The following is a 25,415-nucleotide window of genomic DNA, read 5'->3' on the forward strand; positions in this document are numbered from 1 at the left end:
CACAAACCCTGAATGTGAAAATGTGTTATGTAGGTTGGATTTAGAGAAGTGGCATGGGGTTAAGGCAGTTTGTAAAGATTAGGGAAATAGGAATTTCACAAATAGGACTCTTGTTTAATTGAAGGAGTGATGGGGAAAATTTTTAAAGAGGATAATTTTTAAGAGTAAGAGGGGATTCCTGTAGGAAATCAGGTTCCTGTTGTCTTTTGGTCTAAAACCTACTAAATGCACTTAATTAAATTACACATACTAACTACTCTAACATATTTAATTTTTATCTTTTTTGTGTACATACCATTTTGGTTGTCTGTGCAAAGTGACATGCCCTAAATTATCTGCTCCTCCCCTCCTCTGCTGTCACCTCCATCTCCTACTATTGCTCTCTTCTTTGTTCCCTCTGCTCCAGCACATTGGCATCCTTGCTGTTTCTCGAGCACAGCTGTTCCTCATGCCAGGAACATCTTTTTCTCAGCTGTCTGGACTGGTAACTCTCTTACCTCTTAGAAATATTTGCTTAAATTTCATCTTCTCTGTAAGGCCGTATTTAAAATTGTACCCCACCACCATCCTCAGCATTCCCAAGCACCTTCCTCTATTCTGCTATTTTTAAGAGCAAAAACCACCTTCTGATGTGCAACATAATTTACTGCCCTCTTTGTTGTTTGTCTCTATCTCTGCTGTGTCCAGCTAGCAAGCCCAGCAGCAGCCTGAAACTTTTCCACTTTTTATTTAATGATGTATCTCAAGAGAACATTGCTTAGCACGTGGAAGACACTCAATTAATATTTGTTGAATAAATAATAAAGCTCGCAATTTTGCAATGTCTATTTCTAAATAAGCTTTCCATGATTACACTGACATTGAGTTTTTGCATTGCCATGTGGGTATAACAGACCATAGTGCTTAATCATATGAGAAATAAAAGAATTGTATAGAAAAGAAAATTGGAGAAAGGATCTGCACTAAAAGAAGGAAAGTGTTGTTCTGACATAATGTAGGTACAGTGCTCTATTGCCATAGTTCTAGTTCACGATTTCCAAATAACAGTTCTAAAAATTGTCTGAGCTGAATGAGGCATAGGGCTAAGAAAGAGCAGTATGACAATACATTTTAACTTGCCTCACTTTCAAATTAACCCCCATTTGAAAATTCCAACTACAAACTTGTTACTCAAAGGGACTCTTGTAAATATGGATCTACTAATTTTTAAATTTTAGTTAGCAAGAAGTTAACTCATTTCAAAACAAGAATTTTTCAAATAGGTCTAATCTTATGTTAAAACACTTCAGATGGTTAGTACAAACTAGAATGCTATGATAAAAGCGACTCCTGGCCTATATCCAGTCTTAAAATAAGTGGGCGTTAGGATTGATTGCCAGTGTCTGCCATGGGCATGGGAGGTGAGAGTGTGACATTAGTCCCTGTATTTACCATCCTGGGTCTAAAAGATCCCTAAGGTCCCTTTCAGTTGTATCATTCTCTATAAAAGACAAAGTATCAAGTGTTAACAAAATTTCGAGTGAGTATATTAGGGATCATAACTAGTTGAAAGGCAAGCAATGGAAATAAAGCATCTCTGAAGATAAAATTTAAGTTAGAACTTCCATGTTAACATATGGGCTTACTTACATATATTACTTAATATGAGGTCTCTTACCACCTCATTAAAATATACCTGAAAAACAATAGAAAGACGGGAGGTGTGTGTGTATATGAGTGTGAGTGTGTGTGTGTGTGTGTGTGTGTGTGTGTCTCTGTGTGTGTGTTCCTTTTTTACTTCTTTATTATCTTTTTCCCCAGCTAGGCTGTATGTTTCATAATGGCAGGAACCATAGTTGATTTGTTCATGAGTCCTTAAACATAATAGGAAATCATTAAATATATTTTAAATGCGTGAGTTGAAAGAAGACTGTGCTTTTGCAACATGATCTAAAGGAGGATGTCATAACATTTTGTTGGGAAAATAGTGGCAAGAAAATCATCACTTTGATTCATTTTTTTGTTCCTTCTAAGAATCCTAGCATAGTTGCAATTATAACAAATATTCCTATTAATAAAACATAGACCTATTTTCATAGTAAACAGTTACATTTACAAAATTTTTTACTGAGATGTACCAGCCATTTATTCTACTGTGTCTTATTCCAGTTATATATAGCATCATTTAGGTCTCAGTTTAAGTACATTTATTTTAAATGCATATTTCTAAGCAATTGCCTGCAAAAAAATAAAAAATCCGTTAAGATATTTAAAAATGTAGACACCTTCTAGTAAAACTAAAAATAGGATTTCTACTTGACAACTTAAAAATAAAGGCAAATTAAACAAAATCTACAAAGACAAATGCAGCAATAAAAATAGCTAGTAAGCAAAAAAATAGAGAAGGTATAAAATAAAATAGAACTAAGATTAAATATATTGATTATGACATTTACATATGAGTTAAACTCCTCTTTTAACAGCAAATACAAAAAAGAAAGAGCTGGAAGCAGAAGTCACAATGATAATATCAAAATTGAACTCAAGAGGAAAAATTATTGAATGGAACGGCAGGAAATTCTATTGATAAAATCAATACAAAAGGGTAACAATAATAAATCTCCATGAACACAAAATAGAACAACAAAAATATTAGAAGTAATTTGACATAAAACACAATTATAGTGCAATGCCTTAGCTTAGTACTATCAGACGAAGACTAATCAAGACACAAAGTGATTAAGTACAAATACTTATGAACGATATAAATGAATACTCACAAAGAGAAAATACGTATTTTATCAAATGCTAGAGGAATAGTTATAAAATTTAATCATATCTAAAGCAATGCAAAAAACCTCAGCTTTTAAAAAGATGGAAACTAGGTAGGCAAGATAATATCTTTTGCCCAAGAATAAACAAAACTAAAAAATTTAATTAAGATTCCATTAAATAGCAATTTAGTTAAAGAGGAAATAAAATGCAATTAAAAAGTGTTTAGAACATAGTTGAACTGAGAATAGTATGTATCAAAATTTCTGGGATAGTTTAAAATACATACTCAAAAGTAAACCCATATCCTTTGGGGCTATTACTTAAGAAAAATAAAATGAATGAAATAAGCATTTTATTTAAGATGTTAGAAAGCTTTTAAAAAGGCAGCCCTAAGGAAAGGAAAAATGAAAGTAATGAATTAGTACACAGAAAAAACGTAAAGTGAATAGATAGAAATATGTAGTTTTTTCTTAAATGGACATCTCAGGGAAATATAATTATTAAAAAGAAAATTATTTTTAAAATTAAGTATAAAAACAGGGGAGAGATTTTCACTTTACACAACAATTCAATACATAGTTGCATACAAATAAACTGGGGAGTCTTAATTTTTTGCAAAAATAGAAATCAGAGTAGAAAAATTGAAATTAGTATATATATCGCTATAAAAATACCTTGGTTAAGAAAGTTTTACAAGCAAATTCTAATGAGTTTACAAGAAACAGGTAATTACAGTGTTACATGAAACATTCCAGAGCCTCAAAAATATAGAAAACAAATTAAATAATTTAATTATCTTCAGATTGAAAGAAAAAAAAGTATACACTTTTTGTATACCCTATTTTTCTTATGAGTATATATTACTTTTATAATCAGAAAAAATAATGCCAAATTTGAAACATCAATGGGATAAAGTTGATTCAATTATAATAATATGGTTATAAGTTTGAGGGTGGTATTTTGCATAATTTGAGATGTGCCAATATATGTTTTGTTTTGTTTTGTTTTTCCTGTTAAGAAGACTAACAAGAGCTTACTTCCTAGGATTGTGTAATCATAAATGGCACTTAAGAGACTTGATTTTATAGACATCACTTGCTTGTGTAACAAAACAGGAATTAAATGATTATGTTCTGATTAGATTTAATGTTTAAGTACACTAATACAATAAAATTTCCATGTATGTCTTTATTTCTTTATCCAATAAAGAGATTGTATTTTTGTCAATCTATTCTGTTAAGTCATCATAAAATTCCCATCACAGTTCTGCTGGGTTTGATATGAGATCAGTTTGCTTTTTAATGGATAGCCCTGGGAAAATTCCAGGTTAGAGGGAAGCGTAGAAAGCACTGCAGTTAGCATTTATATGATTGTGATGCCATGAAGCTAAATGATAAATCTATATTGGGTTGGGTATGTGCAAGAGTAGTATAGCCCATTAAAACCTTATTACCTTTATTCACAGGGCTTCTGTCCCTCTATTTTAGTGGATTCTGCTTGGGTATTATCACTGGGTTGTTATCACCAAAAAAAAAAAATTATGATTAAAAAAACCCTGAGGCTCAGATTATGATGATAATAGTTAAAAGAAATAAAAGTTTTTTTTTTGTTGTTGGGAATATCTTCTTACATAGGTGTCCAAGTGAGTGCCCGTTTTTTATTGGATTGGTTGGCTTTTTATTACTGCATTATAGTGATTCTTTACATGATTGGATATGAGTGTTTTGTCAGATATATATATCACAGATACTTTCTCCCAATGAATCATGTTTTTATTTTCTTGATAATGTCATTTGAAGATAAGAAGATATTAATGTTGATAAAGACTATTATCTGTCTTTTTTATTTCATGGTCAGTGCTTTTTATATTTCATCTCATAAATTTTTGCTTACCCCAGGGATTTGGAGTTTTCCTGTTGGGTTTTCTTTTAGACAGTTTAGAGTTTTAGCTTTTACATGTAGATTTGTGGTTCATTTCAAATTAAATTTTGTGTGTATTGTGATGTTGGATTGAAGTTAATTAATTTCAATAGGGAAATCCAGTTGTTTTAGCACATTTGTTGAAAAGACTTTTTCCTTCATGGAATTGAATTGGTATTTTTGAAAAAGTTATTTGATCACATATGCATGGTCTATTTATGGAATCTCTATTCTGTTTCTATTGATCTGTAGGTCTATCTTTGTATCAGTACAATGCTATCGTGATTGCTGTAGCTATATTCTAAGTCTTGAAATGAGGTAGTGTACATCCTCGAACTGTGTTTGTTCTTTTTAAAGATTGTTTTGACTATTCTAAATCCTTTGCTTCTCCATATGAGTTTTAGAAACAACTCATTAACAAAAACTGCTGTAACTTTGGTTGAGATTTCATTGAATACATTGATCAATTGTGGAAAATGAACATTTTTAACAGTTTTGAGTCTTCCAATTCTTGAAAATGGTTTACTTCTGTTTATTTAAATACTCTTTTAATGTCTCTCAACAATGCTCTTCAGTTTTAGGCATAGAGTTCTTACACTTTTATTTGGTTTTGATACTTTTATAAACAACTTAGTTTTAATTTAGTTTCCAATTTGTTAATATATAGAAATACAAAAATACAATTAATTTTATTATATTGATCTTGTATCTTGCAACTTTGCTAAATTCACTTATTTTTCTAGCAGAGTTTTTTTTTAAATATCCTAAGTATATCCTATGTAAATAATAAAGGAGAGGAGAATTTCCACCCCAAAATATGCATTTTAGGTGTAAGAATTATTTTAGGCTGATTATTTTTAAAAAGCTGCAGACACAGGAGAATTTCTGAAAATAGAGTAGAAGTTGCCCTTTTGTAGGAGACATTTACATTTATAAGGGAAATCTCCACTTATTAAGGTGTCTCCCTTTCTGCTCTAGGAAGTGATGGATGACTAAATCTATAGGAACTCATATCAGTGGAGAAGGTAGCACTTACCTACATAACAACCATACCCTTGTTACTTGTTCCAGTGTTTTTCCTGGTAACTTCGCACTAACAGGCCTTCCCTTACTGCTCAACATCTTTATTTTGTAGTTAACTGAAGGTGGTATTTAAGGTTATGGCGCGTGCCATTTGGAGGAGTTACTCAGTTTTCCTAGTTATTCCACATATACAGGAGGTACACATATTATTAAACTTCTGTTTGTTTTTCTGATGTTAATCTATGTTTTATTACAGGTATCTTAGCCAAGAACCTAGAAAAATAAAGGAAAATTATTTTTCCTCTCCTACAACAATCATATAATTTATGGATATGGAAAATTTTATTTCTATCCTTTCTTTTCTCTTTTAAAAAATTGTCTTTTTTTTTTTTGCCTTAATATACTGGCTAAGAAGTGTGGTGCAGTGTTGATTAAGAGTTTTCGGAGTAGACATCCTTGCCTTTTTTTCTTGGTCTTAAGGAGCAAAACTTCATCTTTACCATTAAGTATGTTAGCTTTAGATTTTGAAGATACACACACAAGCACATACATATTTTAAGTATTAAAGTATAAAAAACAAGATAATTTTGTCAGTAAGGTAAATGGCTTACATATTTGAACCTTTATTAATGTGTTTAAATATTGCTTTTAAAGTATTAATGTCTATTAACTCAAATATTAAACTTTGTGACTTTAACAAATTAAGGCATTTAAGACTAGTATTTTGAAGAGGTGTGTCAGTAAGGATACCTTGAGGAGATCATTCCTAAAACCTTTGTGTTATTTTAAAATTTGTTTTAAAAAAGTACAATAGTTCTCTACAAGTTCAAACAGGAAAGAATAACAACTGACAAAGACACTGAATGACAACACTGTGTTTCCATGTTACGTCACTGTATTGTGGAACTTGGTAAGCTTATCTTCCAGACTTTGTCTCATTTGCTTCAACCAAGAAAATCAAGATAATCTTATTACTGTCCTCACGTTTCTTGCTCCCCAAATCCCTGTCATTACTAGGAATCTTTGGTGCCAATTGTTACAACAGTGCCAGTGACCCCATTAATGTCCCCTATAAACTTGTGGACTCATCTCCACCGTGAGCTTTGTTTCTCATTTCTCTATCCCCGTCTCTGGGATGTTCTGATCGGACCCCATGAGGGCTACTTAAGTGACCCCTGTCCCTTTTTGTCCTTCAGTTTGTTTATGGATAAGGGAGGGGGGAGTTGGAAGCTAATCTCACAGTACTTACTAAATACAAATATCTGTTTTATATATAATTGGTTTTAAGTTCTATAGATACAGGACTTTCACTTTGAAAACAAAGCAGGAGAAAAAATAGTTCTATTGACAAGTCAGACGCATGTCAGGAATAATGCCTTTACAGGGGACCCCTGATGTCCAGGGAGTTGGCAAGCTCAGGCACTAGTTTTGTATTTGAGAACAAAGAATGTGAATCCTTTTATAAAGTTAGGAATTCCTTTGTTCATAAAATAATCACATCCTATTTTATCTGTTTGTAGGTTTGGGTTTTTGTATTCTGAGTCTAGTTAAAGCCAGGCACACCCATGGTAAAAACAAAAGTACATTGCTTTGTTCCATAGTACTTTTAAGTCTGCTATTTCCTGTGATCAAATACAGGGCAGCATACAAATGCATTTAGTGTATGTAGAAACTCTTAATGTGTGTTGGCAAGATAGATTCCTTTCCAGGCTCATCCCTTGCAAAGCTACCCCTCACTCCTACCCCACTACACACCCTCTAGTTTACTTTCTGTTGTAATCATTGCTTTTGCTACAACAAACTTTTTACTTCTCTGAATTGTCGTCCTCTTTCATATCTCTACCCTGTTGCATTAGGTGTCTCTGCCATTTGGATGGTCCGTTCCTTCCTCTCCACTGATTAAATCTCACCCAGTTCTTAAGATCTCGTGTAAATATTACTCATCTCTGAAGTCTTCCCTGAATTGCTAGTCATTATCGGAATCCATATGGCACCTGTACCCACTTTCACTAGGGTATTTACAAAACAAGAGCTTTGCGCTTCCTGTTGTTCACATATGTTAACTAGACTAAGCAGGGCCACGTCTAATTAGACTTTATATTCTGAATGCTAAGGACAAGTCTGATGCTTGCGAACTGCTGGCTGAGTGACTGAGTGAATAAATGAATGAATGAATGAATTTTTAACTTTCCTTTGTTCTGCTTTCTTGAACTCCCTTTCTATGCTCTAAATATTCTTCCATGACATTTAACACATTTTAACATATTACATACTTTTCTTATTTATTATATTTATTATCAGTGTCCTCTCATTAAGGTAGGATGTCTCTCTTTAGTATGTGTTAATATTTATTTAAGGAATGGTTAAAGTAAATCCTACCACATGGTTTCCCTTCTAATCTCATGGCCTTGATTTTTGTGATTTAGGAGGTAGTCTGAATTTAAGCATTATCCTTATTCCTAGTTTCCCTTTTAGGCCTGGCACCTTTGTCTAAAATTCATCATCATCTGAATGGGATACTTTGTAATAAGGCTTGGAGTCTCTGTTAAATATTTAACTATTAGCTAAATATTATCACCTTTTATCAGCCTGAACAAGTTAACCCAGATAAGTTTGTCAGATTGGCCCTGGTAAAAAACAAGGCAAGGGAAGGCATTCATTCATTCACCTGTTATTTCTGTAGCACTGCCTATGTGCCTTTGTTCAATAAGTTGGACATGGTCACTACCCTAATAGGGCTTAACATCTGCTGAGATCTTCAGACATTTGGCATTTGTGACATACTTCCAAATGCTAGAATTCTGGGTAGATTAAGAAACTTTAAAGTGTTCATAATACAATCACTACCATAGTGTAAGACTCATCTTGATAAAAGTGTCCATAATTACCACAAACTTTGTTTGTCTCCCCTTTAGCACCACGCCTCTGTTTTCTGAAAGCTGTTTACTATTTAGACTAAGCTCTATTCTATTATGAAGAGGCGAATTTCCCACCTGACACAGTAAACATTCTGCCTTTCTGTGATGGCAACTTGGCCTCACAGTACGGTGCTTACCTCTTGCTCCCTTGCTTTCTACACCTTTCACAAACCATTCAGCAAACTGTTTTATCTTTCATAAGTCAATGTGAGAGAAGTTTAGTTATGAGAACAAATTTTATATTTTGACCAAAATTTGGGGGTACACTGATTAGGAATTTCTGGACTTAGACAGTGTACAAGTTAACCATGAGATTGGGAAAATGAAAATGTCTGCTTGGTGAAAGGATGAGCAGCTGGCTGGCAGGGATGTAAGGGTTCTGTGTAGCAGGGGGGCAGCATGAAGGCTCTAAGAATGAGCACCCACCAAAGAAAGAAGGATGATGTTGTAGGGAATTAAAACTTATCACCCCAAATATGTCTCTTTGACTTGAGGACTATTTGGGGCTAATAGTTTTTAAGAAACAAATGGCTCAGGAAGGGCTTTTACCTTAACTGCCTAAAAAAATTTAGATAAAGGGCTTGTTCTAGGAAGAACTATCACCGTCGATAACTAAGTGTAATATGAACTAGATGTGGTGGACTAGGGGAAACTTAGCAAGGCCTATTTGATTAAAGTCTTCTCTTTGTCCCATTGTCTCTTCATGGCCCAGCAAACGTTTATTTACCAAACATATGCTCTTTTTCGTCTTCCAGTAAATTGCTTTTCTTCTCTTTGAAGTCCCAAACCCCTACCCTCTTCTCCTTCATCTCAGGTGGCACATAAGCTTCAATTGCCTAACTTGTCCGTGGGCCCCATATTCTTATGAATCCCTATATGTATGTAATTAAGTTTGATTTTCTCCTGTTAATCTGTCTTGTGTTAATTTAATTCTTAGACCAACCAGAAGAACCTAGAAGGATAGAGGATATTTCCCCCTTACTCCATCAGTGGTGCTATCAGAGAAAGATACTTCTACCTTACAAATGAATCCAGGCCAGCCCAAGTTCAGGAATCTTTCTGGAATCTTCTCAGGTGATACTGACTCACGGTTTTGGTCATTTTCACCCAGCCTTGGGATCTAATATGTTGTTAGCCTGGTGTACAACTATATGTCCATTGTTTCAGTCTGTCCCCCTAAATACATTCATTCTCCAGGTGAGAAAAAGATATAAAAGGGAATTCTAAGCAAAAGACACCTGATTAACTATTTTCATGTACCATATGCATAAAAAGACATGTTCAAGAATGCTCAAAGCAGGAATTTCTTGATAAACCAGTCTGCAGGTGCATGAATAAACAAAACAGGTTATGTTCATAATGAATATATCAGAGCAAAGAATGAGCACAGCTATATATATCAACATGAATGAATCTCAGGAATATGTTTTTTGGCAAAAGATAAAAATCACCAAGAATATATAAGTAGGATTTAATTACATGTAAAATGATTGCTATTATTAAGAATATGAGGTTATTGATTATACTGGGAAAAAGTTAAGGAGATAATCAACTCCAGATAATCAGACCCAGATTTGTAGTTACTTATGAGTGGGGTGTATTGAAGAAAGGTGGTAAGATCAGCGAGGGAGACACAGGATCTTCAAAATATTGGCCATATTCCATTTCGAGGACTGGGTAGGGGATTATATGGATCTTAATTTATTGTTACTCTTTATACTTTGGTATATTATAAATATAATTTAATATATATTTAATAATTAATAAAATAATTAAAAATCAGAATAATAATAACACCATAATGAAAAGAGATGGGAAACTATTAAGTTGTAATTCTACTTAGCATAATGACTAGACCAAAGTTTCATATATAAACAGGTTCTTCTCAAGAAATTAATAGACCTTGACAATTATCTTGGGGGGTATAAAATCTGTAACTAATCACAGATTTTCTGAAAATTGCCATATGGCTTTCTTGCCTCATGTTCTATTAGTAACTCACTAATTAAATATTAATAACAGATTCATAAATGGTTAAACACATTTAATGGTGCAATTTGCTTAGGAACTTTTACTGCAGTGTATACACACAATATATATTAAGGGGCATATTATCTTTGGTGTCTTGTGTATGTATTTGTGTGTGTGTGTGTGTGTGTGTGTGTATGTCTGTATGTCCAATTTCTCTGTAAGACTCACAGAGAGATGTAGAAATTCAGGAATCAACCATGACTCCCGACTCCAAATTATTTTCACTCTGCTTCCTAGATAACATTTAAATTCATCCTCTCTTCTGCATTCTCATTGTCTCTACCTTGGCCCACTCTTGTTTTTACTATTTTCATTGCTTTTTTAAAAAAAAAGTATTAGCATTTTTTAATTGATTTATAGTCAGCTTGCTCTATTTTCATTACTTTTTAACTGTTTTCCCTGCCCCATCTCTTTCTCTGCCAATTTAACTTTCACAGAACTTAGACCAGATTGATCTTTCTAAAACAGAAATCCTGCCCTAAATTCCTAATTTCCTGCAGAATAAAACCTAAACTCCTCAGAATGGCATAAAAGTCTTTTAAAAATCCAGATACAGCCCATTTTTCTAGTCTTACGTATGTAACTTGTGGTTCGGCTTTACCAAACTATTTCTACTTCCCCTGATATGCCCTGCAGTTTCACACAGGAGACCGTCCCTCTTGGCAGTTAATTGTCATTTGTGCACTATTAATGAACCCATCTCTACTTTCTAAAACGTGGCTGCGTTCTTACCTCCTTTGTTCTCATCTCTTCTGACCTTATTCCCACCCTCTGGCACATTTAGGCACTTTTTCTTCTGTCCTTCTTTAATATGTAGGACATATTTCTGTGATCGAGTTTTTAATAAAATACTCCTATGTCTCTGCTTCTAGACTCTGCACCTTGAGAGAAGAGACTGAAGCTTATTTCTGTTTGTATTCCTGGGTCTAAAACAATATCTGGAAAATAGTTTTGGTGAATAAATAAGAGACTCAAGATGATGAAACCAATGAAGAGGGCAAATATGGACACAGAATTTGGGCTTAACATGGGAAAAAAGAGACAAATCATAAATTGCAAGCTAGGAAATAAGGAAATTAAACAGAGAACACAGTAAAAGGTTTCATTCACTCAGGGTGATGTATTCCTCATCATGTACCATCAGCTTTAACAGAATAAAACACCAAGAAAAAAAATAATTAAACAGTGATACTGAGTTCAGACAATTGATGGCTAAAAAAAGAAACAGAAAAGAAAGAAAAAGATTTTGGTTTTGGTGCCCTCAACCCATGTCTAGGAAATGCCAAGCAAATATTTTAGGAAGGAAGAAACCTAGGTGCAGGAGCTTCTTTGTGCGCAAACACGATCTGTGTGATGAAATGTTTGATCAAAATGTTTATTTGAAATGGTGGTGTTCTACTAGACAGAGGAAAGCTTTCTATCCCAAACATTTGCTTTTTGATATTGTAAAAAGAGTTCGGTGAATCCAATTAACTGAGAGAAAAGACTACCTAGGGCCAGATGCACTCCTTTTTCCTTCCCAGAGGGTTGCTATGTTGTTTAAGCTTATTTGGGCACTCCAGCATTTGTCTGGGCTTCTGAGAAGTCAGCTATACCGTATGTACTTTTCTGGGAGAAAAAAGCATAAAGGGAGCAGCTCTGGCCTGCTGTGGGCTCTGTAAACTGTCTAGAAGCCCAACTCTGTGGCCGCTCTCTGGCAGCACCACCAGCTACACTTAACATGAGCCTTCCTGTGCCGGGCACTGCACAAAGCACTTTACCTATATTTATGGTCTCATTTAACTGTCACAGCAGTACTGTACACATGAAGAGTGTTTACACCCATTTTACAGAAGAGAAAACAGTTTGATATTAAATAATTTGCATTATTTACACATTACTCAACTAGTTAAGCAGCTGAGGCAAGAATTGAGCACAGGGCTTTCTGAGTTACTTGCAAGACTTAGCAAATAAAGATACAGGAGACCCAAACATTGCATGGACCATGCTTACAGTACAAAATGAGTCATTGTTTACCTTAAATTCAGATTCAATTGGGTATCCTGTATTTTGCCTGGAAACCTTATTTTGAATGAGTCTAACACCTCTGTCATGTGGTCAGCTAGCTGACTGCTTTGGCAGATGATTCCAGGGTTATCTCCAGGGGAGTAAATTGACAAAACACAAGCAAAAAGCATGTGGATTTAGATTTGACAAGGAGTTGCATGCGTTCCATGTGCCACATGCAATCACCTAAGCAGATTCTACTACCTGGGAGACTGGAATTAGGACCATGGATTGAAGAAATTGAAGCACAAGATCACACCCAGCTACCGAGGTAGATGTCTGTGAAATTGATGAAGATTCAGTGCTCCTCACTTGCATAAGCCTGTAGTCCCAATTTTGTATTTTTTTCTTAATGGAGGACCTGATAAATTATATAAGCTTTGGGCCCCAATAACCTCACTCTGCCCCACACAACGTGTTCATGTCAGAATCAGAATGTAAAGCCAGAATGTATCCCTCCCCCAATTTTTTTGTGTTTTTAATTCTTTCTTAAAACTGTCTAGAACTCATCTTTACACCTAAAACGTGTGCAGTGCATGTTTGGTAAATGGATGAATGAACAAATGAATGAATGGATAGCAAATTTCAGAAAACTTATTAGAAAATTCACACTTTAAAGCACACTATTAGAATTTGATCATACACAATACTATACATGTCACGATCAGCTGATCTTCTTCATAATGTGCCATGTCTTCTCTCTGGAGATAAGTGAATTTATTTAACAGTGTAACATCTGTTATCAGAGGCAGGAGCTAGAAATGTAACCTTTCTTCATCTCACAGACCTAGTGGAATTGAAAGGTGGTCCCAGCGTTTGTCTGTCTGTGATTATACTTTCTATCATCTAAGCTGGGATGTCCCAACATGGCTATATTGCAATTGCATTTCTTCCTATTGTTTTATAAGGGAGTCGTCCCAGCTGTTTTTACCTTATTAGACTAATTGTCTTCTGCCTAGTTACTCTTAACTGATAGAATGGTTGGGATAAAGCTTCATCTAAAATGGACTCTGGGCATATTTCTCACCCAGTTAATTACTTTTCTACTCATTGGGATAATTGCATGTTTTGCCTGCCAGAGGGAAATTATATCCAAATTGATATTAGGGAGACTGGAGAGAGAGGGAGACAAGTTAGGCATGGGATGGTTGATCTTATATGTACTCAATAACCATGCAGTTGAAGCAAAAGTGAAACTTCATACTGAAGGTCCTGAAGCCACCTCCCTTATAACATGCCTTCCCAGTACAGCAATATGACATTACGATAAAGCTGGGTCCTGTAAGGACATATAGCTACAAATGGGAGAGCTGGAACTTAGACTATATTCAATTCTAAGTCTTTATCTTCCACAAAATTTGTCCATCAGAGTCCTATCGATTTTAGAAACATCTGTCTATTTTTATTCTTTGACATTGCAATATATTTATGCATACATAGTACATTTGTAAAATATAGAAAATCACAGAGAACAAAATAAAATTCAGCTGCATTCTCTAATAGCCACTAGATTTTATATGTAGGTTGTTTTCCAAATTTTCACACACATATATGTACTTATGAACTCTTTTTAGAGTAGAGTTGAGATCGTACATTATATTGAGGTTACTGTAATTTTTAGGGCATTCTCTTGCACAATATGTCCAATAGAACTTAAGAAATAAGCAGGACATTAGTCTGTAAATAGGTGGGAAGCCAGCTTATTAATTAACATCGTATGTATACCTGTAATATTCACCGCAATCCTCTGTTTAATAATGGTTTATCATCCAGTGATAGCTGTCAATAAAAGAAGATAATCATGAGTTTCATAAGTATGTCTGAATTCAATGACTTTAATTTCCTTAAATTAACCTAGATTCAAAGTATTTCCCTCATAAAGTTGCATTCAGAGAATGGGGTCTTACCCAACCTATAAACAACTCTTTCATATTAGAGGTACAACTAGAACCATAATGAATGTGATAATTGTTTTTTGTTTTTCAATTAAGAGTATTAGTACTCATTCAGAAATCTGTTAAACCACCAAAGAATGTATAATGAATTACTCAGTTTAAAATAGTCCAAAAGCCTGTTACTTAACACTTGCATTGTGAATGAACTTCTGATATATCTAGCCATTTTTTTTAAATGGGTCACAATCTAGATCCTGGAATTTGAGAATTTGTTGATTAGGTACCCACAGTAGGCTCAAGGCTCTACCCTGGGCTGCTTAGTCTCCAAATTCACATAATTTTTAAGCAATAAATTATGATACGTCTTTGATGAAGGCAATGCCAAAGATTATCTCTTCACATTTTGATACCCATGTGAATTAGGCAAGGGTTGCAGACTTCTTTCTCTCAAAATTGGTGGCAAGTCGAAGCAAGGCAGGGAGGTCTCTTTACCACTGCTGTTTCCAGCTATGGTTACTTCTGTTGTTGTGAGTCCTGTCAGAAGTACTGGTAGCTGTGCAAGCAGAGACCAATAGAAACCTATGCATGTTTGCTACCGTGCATAGCTATGCTACATGGTTACAGAACAACATCAGTTATGTAAGTATATATGTTACAGTAATCTCCTGCTGATCTGACAAGCACTTGAGAGTATATAATATTTATACCGATTTCCTAATGGATAGTAATTGTCATCAGTATTTTAGCCTCCCCAGATATATAGCTAGATTGTGAATATTTTAATTATTTATATTTTAATTCCTCCATCCTGTAACTTACACCTTAAATCTTCAAAAAAGAGACTTATGGCTTAAATAAATCACATATATGTAATAAAATTATTGAAAAAGATATAAAATCATATGGAAAAGGGGGGAAGCATATTTTATAATTAAGAAATATTGACAGTGATTTAACTTTAAATTTGGCTCTAAGTATTCTAGCAGTCAAGGCAAAAGTAGAAACACAAAATGTTCTATAATCTTTTTTCCCTAATAGTATAAAATATATTAATTAGTCAAAATTGACAAATATTTCCTAATACAAATGAAGTAGTAAGAATTTATTGCAAAAGACTTTAATGAAAGGAGCATACTTGAATATTTTTCAATAGCCATTTTACAAAAATGCCAAAGTTATCTCTAAATACTTTTTTTCCAATTGGCCCTCAGGTGCAGTCTTGAGTTAATCATACTCCTAGTAATGGTATATGATTTTGTCACTTTTTAGCCTTCAAAATCTGGATTATATTATATCTCAATTAGGATAGTTCTAAGGGAAGCATGTAATTTTCAGATGATGTAAATTAATAGAGTTCTAAGTTGCAACATAGGAAAAAAGTCTTGCATAGGTAAAATTAGTTCTATATTTGCTACTCCAGTAATCTTCATGCTGAAATATGCTTTCACCTGGTGGGGTGGGATGGGCAGGGGGACGTCTATTAAGACTTTCTACCAGGCACTCAGGCAGGAATAGTTTTAAGGAACTCCATTTCCAAATATTCAACTGTCATGTGTGTAGCTTCCTAGAATTGATGCACCTGACAATTTGCTGGTGGCCAATGCATTGTGCTAGAAGCTTTCTGTCTATTCCAATTTCCTAATTTTTCTTTCCTAATTGTTTTTTTCCCACTTTACCATAGAAAGTCATAGATTTCACACAAAGGGAATCTTTATATGATGTATGATCTTTATACCTCTGTGTGAGGGCCCAGTGAAAGGGATTATTTAAATGATACTAATGACTGGGAAATGATTTCTTTTTCCAATCAGGTGGCTTCTAATTCTTTGCTTTCAGTACAATGGGATGGATAAACGAATCTAGTAATTAGATCATTACAGATACATTTTTAATGAGAGATCAATATGTGATTTTTTTTCTTATACTTGAAAGGAGTTCAGTGAATTGCGTTTCACTGCCATAACAAAACTCTTTGTGTTATCTTATCTTTAGAAGGCAATAAGTTATCTCAATGAATATGTCTGTTAAAAAATGAAAACAGAATTGATCCTGAACTGTTTCATTTTAAAAGAGGGTACATAAACTAATTGAAACAAAACAAGAGCACCCATCATGCACTTCATTAAGAAATGCATTCTTAATTACATCTTACTCTCCTTAATGATTATTTACTAAAATTGATAATAAATTTATTTTGCCTTGGTCAACAAAGATGACCATAGAAAATCGTAAACAAATACTTTTGTTCCTATGTGCTTGCTGTAATTAAGTATTACAGGATTATCTAGAAAAGATTTCCATACATAAATTTATATTATAAGGATAAGGTTTTATGCGGAATTGGAATGAAAATACAGGAACAAGTTCCAAAAGGAATGATGGTAGATGTCTGAAGAATACCTTATTCATTTTTTTCATTGATGGAAGATGGTAGGCATCAAATCACAATGGTTATTAAATTTTATTGAAAACATTTGAAATAGTGATCTAACATTTTTGTTTCAAAATGTTAATATTTTAAAAACACCTGCTATTATACTCTTAAAAAACTATTAATCTTGAAATAACAGAAAATTTTGGATATCAACTTAAAATATACAAGATGATTCATAATTTTTCAGAATTATTTTAGGGAACATAAATAAAATGTTAGAAAGTCACTATTTTTATCTATGGTGTGAGATATCATCTCTTTCACCCAGACTTTTGATGAAGGATAGAAGTGTAAGGCCCTTTTATTTCAAGAGAACCAGCAGTGCTGGAATTCTGTGATCTGACTGATGTACTCTTTAATGCTTAGAATGTCCAATCAGGATAGGATACAAGGGCACTTGGTGTGAGATAAGTCAATATTTCTCCCAACGAAGAAGCATCAGATCCTCCTAAGAACAAGAGTTAGGTCAAAAACACTTATGATTTTATTTTGTGTCTATGGTGAGTGGAGTCTTTCTTATTTTCCAATACAATATTCTTTTCCTATTGCACACCCACCTCCTCCCTAAATTTCATATTTTATTTGTGTAATGTACATATTACTCTCCCTTAAATATGTTGTCCTTGGCAAACACTATTGAAATTTTGAATTCCAGCAGTAAAGGAATTTTTGTAGGTACTTCCAGAATAAAAGAGAAAGTAACTTTCCAGTGTTTGCGTTCCACATGAGGGCAGTATTTGTTGTTCACTGGTTCTGGGTCCATTGGTCCTGACCCTGTGTGTTGCTTCATTTTTGTGGATAGCTCTGTAGGATGCTGAGCTTTGCCTAGAACCTCGTGGTTCCCTGGTAAAGCAGAAGAGAACCAAGTCCAGAGGAAGGAGATTTGAGATACTTAACAGACTTTGACACTGCTGAGGTAAGTGAGCATGAACAATTTTTTGCACCTCCCAGGACTTTGGTTTCCTCATCTATACCATGAAGAAAATGCCTTAAAATTTTCTTCAAGTCTTAAAAGTTTCTGACTCTGTGGGAAATTTTTAGGATGGTGGAATGTTCTATTTCATGATGATTGTTATGGTTATGCTTTTGCATATGTTGTAAAAACTCACTGGTCAGTTTTGTTGTTGTAAAGCTGACAAACATTTGTGGCTTTCAGAAATAATAGTAATAGTAACACGTATTGTATGTTGTGTGTCAGCTGCTAATTTCTTTACATGTGTTGTTTCATCAATGTATCATATGTACTCTAAGAATTTGATATAATTTTTATCCCCATTCTAGTGAGGGATAACACTGAGATCTAAAGATGTTGTGACTTGCCCAGTGTCACACAGTGAGTGGCAAAGCCAAAACTCAGATGTATTTCTGCCAATTCCAAAGTCTGTGTTTAAATAATTTTTTTACTATCAAAAGAAAAGCTGGAGATTGAATATTTACTGAGCTACTCTTTCCCAGATAAACAGATCAGGAATAAAACAAAAGTTTTTTTCTTTCTCTCTTTTTTTTTTTTTAAATCCCTACCAGGGATTAGTGAGAATTTCTAGGATCATCACAATTTTCACAACAGACCTGGGGATTCCATACCTTTATTTGTGGACTCAAAATCACCATTACTTACATGAAAAAATGCAGGAAAGGGCAAACTGAAAAAAATCAAAACATGGGAATTTATGCTTCTGTTGTTGATGCATATATATATTTTAATTTAAGATGCACTCAACTGATTGTAAATCATCACGTACATATAGAATCTTAAGGGAATGCTAAACTTTGCCATCTACCTAACCTGAATATTGTCATATTCCCCAATAAATTTCAGCCTTGCAATGTGTACTTTTGTCAGAATATGTGCTGTATCAGGTGATTTTTAGAGGAAGAGAACTTCTATAATCAGCAAGATTCTTTGTGACGTTATTTTAAATAGCAGTAAGCAAACATGTCTAAAATAACCTATAGGTGAAGGCTTGGTTAACAAAAGCAAGTTAAAAAAAAGTGGCCTTTTTTTTTTCCATTAGAATTCCTTATAGAAGTCCATGTTGTTTTGGGTATAGTTAAATGACTTTTTGAAGAAAGATGTAATTATAATATGTGTATTTTAATGATGTATGGTATGAAGCAATGACTAAAATGCTCTCTTTCTAAATCAACATGAAAGCTCCCTGCGCTGGGGGAGCTGACTGGTAGTATCCACAGGGAACGAAAATGTGTCTACAAATTAAAGATTGATACTGGGAGCCTTTACTCTTTCCCAAGAGAACATTAACGGCATTTGAGGTCTAAAAGTCATACCCTCAGTAATTTTGCCTGAGAAATTTTCATTGGATTTCTCTGGGTCATTGATTTTCCTAATGTACAAGTAGTAGATGCTATCTCCTTCAGTCTTTGAGATATAATTATGCTCATTCTGATGAGTTAAAAGTAAATATATATTAAATCCAGAAATTCCGTAAGTATGGTTTCATGTTGGGGTTTTCTAGAAGATTTAAATGGTAACATTAAAAAATACATTTAGAATTATTACAGGTTATTTTTTTCTTGGGGTGGGGGAGGTGAAGCTATCAACAGTAAGTTAAGATTAATTTACAAAATGTGCTTTACAGACAAAAAAAAAAAAAAGACTGCCTCTCATTAAATTTCTCAAAATTTGGTGTCATTTGTGTTAAAACCACCCACCAAGATTTGCAAAGTACATATCCTACCCTAGGCTTGCTTTTGAATTGAGTCTTATCTTTGTGTGCATAAGCAGAATGAATTATAAATGATTATAACATTTAAATTCTAGGTTTATTTTCAAGTGTAGTTGATTTGACTTAAATGGGAATTCTGTAACTGTTTAGTAATTAGGAATGATCGTTCTCTGCAATTCACAATTGGAGCAAAAACAGGTGTTTTCTTTTTTTTTTTAATTAGAAGTATTTTCAGCTTTGGCAGAAGAATACGTTTGCAAATGGCTACGAGGAATGAGAATTTAACTGAATGTAAAACACAGGAAGTTTGTATTTTTTGTTATATTTTTAGGAATTATTTTTATTGAACAAATCAAGGGAATCTGCATTTCTAAGCAAAGCATGTATCCATTTGGGGTTTTGCTGCCAGTTAATCAGTTAAAGGTGATGGTTTAAATAGACATTAAAGAATAGTGATAAGAGAATTAAAAGGAAATAAACTGATACAAGTACATGTAGCTTATTTTTCTGGAGCATACAAACACATACACTCGTGTGTAAAATTGGACTATTCGTATTATAAACTAAACATTAACACAGAACAAAAATTATACCTTATTTCACATCAGAATCAAAATAATGATGGGCTATAATTTATTTGGGACGATTATTGACCAAATGAGTCTAAGAATTATGTAATCCTAATAAGATAGTACATTATTAATAAATGACCCACAGCAATTTCCCAACCTAAATTGTCAATTTAAAAACAGTTTAAATGGAGTATTTCCAATTACATTCCCAAAATAAGATATCCTTAAATGGTTTACAAACCACAAAATAGAATTCAGAGGAAGGTTATCACAGACCAGATCTATGAAGAGGATTCTGCATCTCATTAGGGTGCACTATCTTTTACTAATGACACCCGCTGGCTTCTGAAGCTGTTCCCAGGAATGACCACAGAAGCAAAACAGTCTGCAACAAACAATGTTACCAGCTGAGATAAAGATTCCCTTCTTCTTTCAAAGGAAAGTGAAGTCAGAAGTCTCTAATTTACGTGAAATAATGAATTAGGAAACAGTGACCTAAACTGAAGTTGTTTATTGGAAGATTGTAGCAATTTGTCAGACGGTAGGTCATTCCTCTTCCTATTTTGCTTCATTATGGATCCAAATTCTTATGTATAATGTCCATTTAAAGTTTCCCTTTAATTAGCTAATTTGCCAGGTTTATGTCTAGAAATTTACCATGAGTCAGAATTTACCCCATTTTAAAGTTTGCTTTAGCTTTTCCTCTTTGAAAAATGAGTACAGACTCATTTGAAATATTTTGAATATAAAGTAAAGCAGAAAAAAGAAAAGAAAGCCATGTATTTTTTTTTCTCAGTGATGAACATTTTGATGACCTGTGTGACTTAAATGACTCAAATTCCCTGATTGTATTACTGTATTGTATAAATGCAGACAGACTTTAGTGTTATCAACTGTATGTCAGCATATACAACATAAATGACTGCAGGACTAGAGAAAGGTACAGGGGCTGCAGGCACGAGGTGTACAGTAAATAGAGGGGGACCACTCTGTAAGTCACCCCATCTACTGCCAGCGTCCCTAATTGAGGGGAAGATGCAGGGGCAAGAGGATATAGCTTTGAACCACTCCGGGGCCACTTCTTAAATTCAACCATATTGTTCTTCAAGGTAAGAATGCTTTCTTAGCACACTCCTTTGTGGTTTTAACTCCTTCTTCACATGTTTGGCATTCAGATTCTAGCTCTGTGTGAGGATCTCTGGGCTCCACATAGAATTGTGCCTTCATCCTGGTTAGTAACGCTAATCACAGAAGAGGTCTGAATGGATTTTCAAGTAGGTGATAGGATGATCCAAGAATTAACCAGATTGTTTCACAGCCCTGCCATAAATTTAAGATTCTATTAGAATAACCCACTGGGCAAAACTTTCTTGTCTTTTCAGTTGCCTCCTTATGAAATATCTGTTCCTTTTTGAGCATAAGAAATGTACTAGCCTCAGAAAAATACCTAATAATTCTGCTCATATTGAACATCACTGCTGAGACAAGGTTCTTTCCAGAACTCCAAAATGCCCATCTTTTCAGACAGACACCATGTATATAGTTTTGTATTAAACAGAAGTCCTCCTGTTAGCATACTCATTATTAAAAATTGAAGTGCACTGTGCACTAATCAGTTTATATTGGGTCTTCATCAGAGTACATACCTTAGTTAATGTCAGAATATGGATAGAAACACCTAATATTGATTTTGAGGCCGACCACTGAACGACTAAGAGTTTAAACAACTTTCTAGTGACATTTTCCATGTTAAGATTTCAGTCAGAGGAAGACAAAGGTCACTTGGACAACTTACTTGATTGAATTACTTGGCTGAACCCACAGTACATGAACACATTGATGAATATTTTTCCATGATAGACAAAAGGATAGTCCTCAGGTTTACTTTGAAAAACAGATCTCCATTTTATTTCGGCTCCTAACCAAAGAATCAGCCTATTTCTCAAGGAAATTTTTCTTGACATTTTTGCCTTCAGTGCATCAGGCATCTACTCATATTTGTGTCTGTCCTCTTAACAGCGAAGTCAGCTAGCAATCAAGTATCTGATTTGATTTTCTTCAAAGATCTGATACCAGATACCTTATCATCGCAGCAGGCAATTTTTATGTAAAATACTGGTATCAACTCTAATGGATCTGATGACAGTTTTAAAACCTTTCTACATTAATGACCTTTCCATTGTATTTGTGTCATGTCTCATATATGCTGTGATGAATGTAACCCTGCCACTATAATGTCCTAAGTAACCACTCTGAATGGGACACCCTCCGTTCTTCAAAATTGTAATTGCCTAATGTCATTGCAATTTATGACTTCCAGGGGAAAAATATCCCTTTAACTTAGATGAATGTTTAGTTATAAATGTATGATTATGTGATTGCTTTGCTATCAGAATATATTTAGAAAATAAAGACCTTATAGTAAGAACTGATCTTGCTAGAGTTATTGGAATTCCATGTATTAATACCAGCATGAAGTCTCCAAATTCCTCTTTTGGGAGAAAATGTGGCACAGGTGATATATTTGTTGTTAGTATACTGTCAAGTGTCCAGAACCACATTTAGCAATACCAAGTAAAACAAGCAAAGAAACTTCATTGAGTTATAATTGCCATGCAATAAACTGCAAGCATTTAAATTATATAATTTGATCAGTATTGGTCTATGTATACACCTGTGAAACCATCACCACAATGAAGAGTGAACATATCCATCACCCCTAAAAGTTTACTTGTATCCCTTTGTAAATCCTCTATTCTACTCCCCTCTCTCTGTCCCCACCCATATCCTGGCAACTGCTGATCTGCTTTCTGTCAGTATTGATTAGCTTACAGGTTATAGAGTTTTAAATAAATAAAATCATACAGAATGTACTATTTTTTGATTGGCTTCTTTCCTCATGCAGCATAATTATTTTTAAAATCCAGATATGTTGTTATATGTATCATTAGGTTGTTCTTTTTATTGCTGAGTAGTATTCCATGGTATAGATACCAAAATTTGTTTACCTATTTGTCTGTTAATGGACATTCATTTGGGTTGTTTCCATGATTAGTTAGTACAAATAAAGCTTGCTAATACCACAAAACCCTGATAAAAGAAAGAAAATCTCTACTGCATATGTTGTGATATGAGAGATATACTGTGTTTTTGGATTGGAAGACAAGAATTAAGATGCCATTTCTCTCCAATTTGACTTATACACTTATCTTAATCTCAGTGAAAAAATCTCAGCAAGCATTGTTATAGATATTGACAGTAAGATTCTGAAATTTATACAGAAAAGCAAAGTAACTAGAATAAACAAAACAATTCTGCAAAAAAGTATGAGGTTGGAGCACTCAAACTACCTCATTTCAAGGTTAATCATAAGCTATGGTAACTAAAACAATGCAGGGTTGGTGAAAGGATAGATAACGTAGATAATGGAACAGATAATAGAAGTCAGAAATAGGCCCAGACAAATACAGTCAATTTATTTTTAATAAAATTGTATAGGCCATTCAATGGAGAAATGATTATCTTTTGGACAAATAGTGCTAGAACAACTGGATATCTCCGTATTAAAAATAAAAGAAAAAAAGAAAAACAAAAAGAGGAACCTCAACACATATTTCACACTTTAAATGAACATTAATCCAAAATGAATCATAGCTGTTGGTTTTTTTGCAGACTCTATTAAAGGACGTTTTCTTCTATTTGTACTACTGAAAGCTTTGATTATGAATGAGTGCTGAATTTTGCAATATTTTGTCAGCATTTTTATATCTATTGATACTATCATGTGCTTTTTCTTAGTCTACATGGCAAATTATATGTATTAATTTTAAAATGTTGAACAAGACTTGTGTTCTTGGAGTGAATCTCACTTGATTGTAATGTATTATCCTTATTTACAATGTATTGTTCTTTCTATGTATTGTTACATTTGATATTTTTCTTCCTTACAATGTCTTTTTGTCTGGTTTGGAATTGGAATATTGCTGGCCTTTTAAAATGAGTTCTAAAATATTTTACTTTCTTTTATTTCCTGGAGGAGACTGAAGAATTGGAATTATTTCTTCTCTGAATGTTTGGTAGAATTTGCCAGTGAAAATATCTGGGTATTTAGTTTTCAATTTTGGTAGACTTTAGAAATTTAATTTATTTAGATATAGAACTATTTATGTTATCTATCTCTTCTAAAGTGAGTCTTGGTAGTTTGTGTTTTTCAAGAAATGCTTCATTTTATATAAGTTGTCAAATTTATTGGCATAGTGTTGTTTATAGTATTTCTTTATTTTCCATTTGATGTCCATGGCAGAAGTTGACTGTCCTTGCTTTTGTTTCTGATATTACTCGTGTGTTCTTCTGCCCTCTCCTCTCTCTCTCTCTCTCTCTCTCTTTTTCTCTCTTTCTCATATTAGCTGGATAAAGGTTTTCAATTTCATTTGTCTTATCAAGATCTAGACTTTGGTTTCATTGAATTTCTCTGTTGTTTTCTGTTTCTGATTGTTTTTCTTTCTTTTTACTTTTGATTTTATTTACTTTCTTAAGTTTCTTAAGGTGGAAGGTTTGTTACTGATTTTTAATCTTCTCTTAATATAAGCATTTAATGTTATTTCCTTTTCAACACTGCTTTAGCTAAATCCCACAAATTTTGGTATGTTGTATTTTCATCTTTGTTTAAAGTATTTTAAAATTTCCCTTGAGACTTCCTCTTTGACCCATGAACTATTTAGAAGTATGTTTTCAAATTTCCAAATATTTAGGGATTTCTGGGTATTATTCTGTTCATAATAATAGTTTGAAATCTTAAGGTCAGACAACTTACTTTGTGTGACTTGAATCTTTTAAAATTTGTTGAGACTTGTTTTATTCCCCAGAATAAGGTTTTATTCCCCAGAATAAGAATATATATATATAAAATACATAAATCCTGAAATAAATATTACATCTGTATACTCATTTTTTAAATGTTTTGTAACAGTGTCAATTACCCTGAAGTGCAAAACTTATTACTTAAAATTTAAAGTATTAATATTTCAAATAGTAATTATTTAAAGTAAATACATATAAAAAGAGGAATTAAAGAAAAAAAGGGTAAAATGTTAATAGATCATTCAAGCAGTAAATGGAGCTTGCTTTAGAATATG

Source organism: Vicugna pacos, chromosome 6 (assembly GCF_048564905.1).
Source record: "Vicugna pacos chromosome 6, VicPac4, whole genome shotgun sequence".
NCBI classification, from domain to species: domain Eukaryota; kingdom Metazoa; phylum Chordata; class Mammalia; order Artiodactyla; family Camelidae; genus Vicugna; species Vicugna pacos.